Source organism: Anoplophora glabripennis, unplaced genomic scaffold (assembly GCF_000390285.2).
Source record: "Anoplophora glabripennis isolate ALB-LARVAE unplaced genomic scaffold, Agla_2.0 scaffold80, whole genome shotgun sequence".
In the NCBI taxonomy this organism is placed as follows: domain Eukaryota; kingdom Metazoa; phylum Arthropoda; class Insecta; order Coleoptera; family Cerambycidae; genus Anoplophora; species Anoplophora glabripennis.
The window spans coordinates 619,038-623,122 of NW_019416401.1; positions in this window are offsets into that span (position 1 = coordinate 619,038).

Genomic DNA, 4,085 nt, shown 5'->3' on the forward strand with positions numbered 1-4,085 from the left:
TAATAAATATTAACATTTTTTCAGTCATTTTTAAACAAATTAAATTTGAAAAATTAAATTATCAGTAAATGCATATGTCAATACAACTATTTAGGTACAAAAACAACTAATGATCGAAACCCTACAACGCCTGTGAGCTTGGGAAAAATGAATTGAAAATAGCATCTTCTTAGATAACAAATTCCGCCAACGCCAAACCAATGAAGCTTTCGAGCTGAAATTTTTACCACTTATTAAGGGTGCAAAAAGCCTCAAAAATCCTGAATTACATGTGTATGCGATGAAAATTGCATTAATTTTAGCAATTGAAAAAACGGCAATTTTCGACCATTTTTGAGCTCTTGTACAAATTATCGGAATTTAATCGGACTTTTTTCATTTTATAGGCTTATTTAATACCTACCTTTTTTGTATAAACTTTTTTTCGCCATGAATAATACTTTTTTTTACGTGAGTCAAAAAACCACTTTTCCATAACTTTGACCACTGTTAAAAGAAAGGTTCCCAACTAGCCTCGAGTTGATTTTTTGATATTTTATTTATAACAGGTTTCCGAACAATATTCTGCAGAGAAACTTCTAATAGTATTTTTTTCCGAAACAGTCTCTTTCATGTCTATAATGACTGGGCTAAAATTGAAGAGTTTTCGGGGGAGGAACATCTCAGATTATGTCGACAATGTGTGTAATAAATATAAGTCAATTAAAAAATAATTGGAGTGGAGAAACGAAAAAAATTTTTCCAAGTATTTCACATCATACGAACGTTTATTTTGTTTTTGTATCCTACAATCAATTGGCTTTAAGTCCTCAAACTAGTATTTATCAATGTAATTTACGTCATTAGAAGTTCGTCAATAATTCCACACTTCTAAGATATAATAACAAGTGCTCTTCTAATTAGCGAATTGTATATAAAAATGTAACCTAATCCTCATTAGACTTGATGATGTTATTTTTTAGATTGGCATGTGATTGTAAATTTAGGAACAGAAATATTACTTAAGAAGTAAGTACGTGATGCCTATCAGAGTTTGGTGTAATATAAATAAACTAAAATTTTCTGATTCAATCTTTCGTGACATGAATTTTATTGTATAGATATAAAATTTTTATACAAACTACATAGAAATTTGAAATAGCAACGAAATGGCATTTCGGGATATTAAAATATTACAAATAAGTGTTTACAATTTATTGAAAACTGTTTTGTAATGTTAAAAATCTAGCCACGACATCATGGAGTTCTGTATATTTTATACAGGGTGTCCCGAAATTGTGTGTCAAAATAGCAAATATCAAAAATAATATAAATTAATGTAAATAGCAAATAGCAAATAGGAATAATGAAAAGCAAACAACAAATAATGTATATCAAATACTAAATAATGTAAAATAATGTAACTAAGAAAAATAATGTAATGTATCCAAAATAATGCAATGTAGCCAAACTTACCAAGTACATTTTGCAGCGCCCAGCTTCTACAGCCAAGTTAAGTGTACATTTAGCACTTTCCTAAGGTTTCTAAGAGTTTTGAATTAAAAATTTTAAATTTGACATCCTGTATTTTTTTAGTCATCAACTTTGGACTAACGTGAGTTTGGTTACATCGCATTATTTTGTCTTCAGAAGTCTGCTCCTGGAGTGTCCTCAGTTTGCGGAGACCCTGTATAATATGATATTTTTTAAATTTCAATTTAACTTAACTTTTCAGATTTTATATGATATAATCGAAAGCAACAGACAGCATACTTTTTATAATTTGGTTAATATGTAAAAAATATACTTTAAAAAGATCTGTCGCTACTGAAATTACAGATAACATTTAGATTGTACAGTATCATTTGAAGATTGCATTATATGTATATTACGGGAACATACTTTGTGTCAAAAAGCAGGGATTATGTTGTTTGTGTATTTTGCTTATTCTAATCGACTTCTTAGAAATATAATCAAGTTCAAGAGAGGATTTACGAAAACAATAATCAGTTTTACATACAATATTTTTGTTACTTACCTACTACAAAGTGAACTTTAGACAGTTATAATTTTGATTACCAGGTTAAATATAGCCATAGAAATTAAAATTGGACTATATAAGACGAATATCTGTTAAAATATTCAAAATACATATGTATAACAAACAAAGGCTTACCTAATTATTTAAAAATAATATACTTATTTTGCTGGATATATTAAATTAATCCAAAATAACAGCAACAAAAATTAAACCGCGAATGATGCGCACGAAATGAAAAATATTATGCATTGTGAAACGCGCAGCGAAAATATTAAATTTACCCCAGTTCCGAATTTCGGAAAGTGAAAAGCTTTCGAATTGAGGGACCACAAACTTACAACAAAAGTACCATGTCAAGGATACGAGTCGATCGTCAGTTGCAGTTGGTAAAAATCCAAAGATGCGTAAAATCCAAAGAGGCCAATGATCCAGACCTAGGGCGGACTTCGCTGTAGGATCTCTGGGGACCCATCGAGGACAGTGATCGAACGTCAGCCCTGATATCTTCCAGTTCAATAACCAGTGATGGATCCTAGTCAGTACATATTGTGCGCTCCAAATTTCATAAGCTGTTAAATGTACTAATACGCTCATATTTATTCTGAATTAATACAAATATTTCAATAAATACCTACATAATTTATAAAAATTCGAAATTAAAAACTTTCTCCTAAAAATTTCACGAGCTCGAAGCTCCCATTGATTCATAGCACTCTACCATCCAGGTGTTGTCCACCCTACGGTAGAACAAGCCTTCCAAGGAGGCAAAATTTAATTCAAGCTAAAATCTCAAGCAAATCTCTTCAAGCTCTAAATCCTCCAATACGTAAACTTTAATGCCCTAGCCTACCACTCGAAGACAGTGATAAAAAACACCATAGTACAATACTCGACTGTGCTCCGTAAAGCGAAGTATCACCGAAAACATAAGTGCAACCGGCAACCAAATAAATTATATCGTTTCCCACATCTCTAAGAATCTACATATCTCGTCTCCGATGGAGGACAATCGGCCAGCACCACATCCACACCCCCGAGCGTTCGTTGAGGTTGGCGTGAAGCGTCCAAAGATCCCGTTTGCCTCTTTGCTGTCGAGCAGGAGATGTTTTAATAGAGTTAAATATTTGTTCATGTAAGGATAATAAGTTTCCTCGTAAAATTCCCTGAATGTATCTTAATTTATTAGATTTGGTAAAAATACATGCTGTAGCTCCCAAGTGTGTATGCGTTTGCGGCTAATCCGTGCGGTAGTTTGAGGTTAGGTTAACCTATCCAATGACGGGATATGAATATTCCGAGGAAAAAAGTTAAAAAAATCATTTTTCGCTACGATATTTGAGAAATCAAACTTATATTACACCCTATGTATAAAGTACCTCGCTGCTGCATGACGACCACAATAATTTTCTTGGGCATACAGACATACCATGTTTCTCATTTCAACAAACGAATAATCATTATGACGCGGCATTTTAATGAAAAAAATCACAAACGAAGAAGAACTAAACTGTCTAGTATTTATAAGTTGCTTAGAATTGACATAAATAATACATGACATTTCATTGACAGCGGCCTACTTCATTTAAGTCATCTTATTTAAAGGCGTACGTTCAAACAAATAATTTTGTAAAGAAATAGTAAATCGTTCTTATTTCGAAAACGGTTAAGTTTATCGATTTTTAACAGGTATATCTTTTTTATTTAAAATTGAACGTAGTTTAATAATTTCTCATTGGAAATTCAGATTTTTGAAGGACAAAAAAGTTTGACATATGTTTACTCCGACGGAACACTACAACTAGCGCATCCTAGATGTGATTGCAAAATAGTTACCATTTCCGTAATTACCACCTCAGAAAACATAGGTGTACAAACTTTCAAGACAATCCGTTCAAAGATGCTCAAGATATTTAAAAAAATCGAAAATATTTTTTCAACTTTAACACCCTGTAGATCGAAAAGGAGCAACATTCGGATAAGGCATATTTGGCTTAATCGCTCTATTTTGAGGTCAGCAACATGCCCTTAAGCTCTGTCCCATTATTAATGAATCACCCTGTATAAA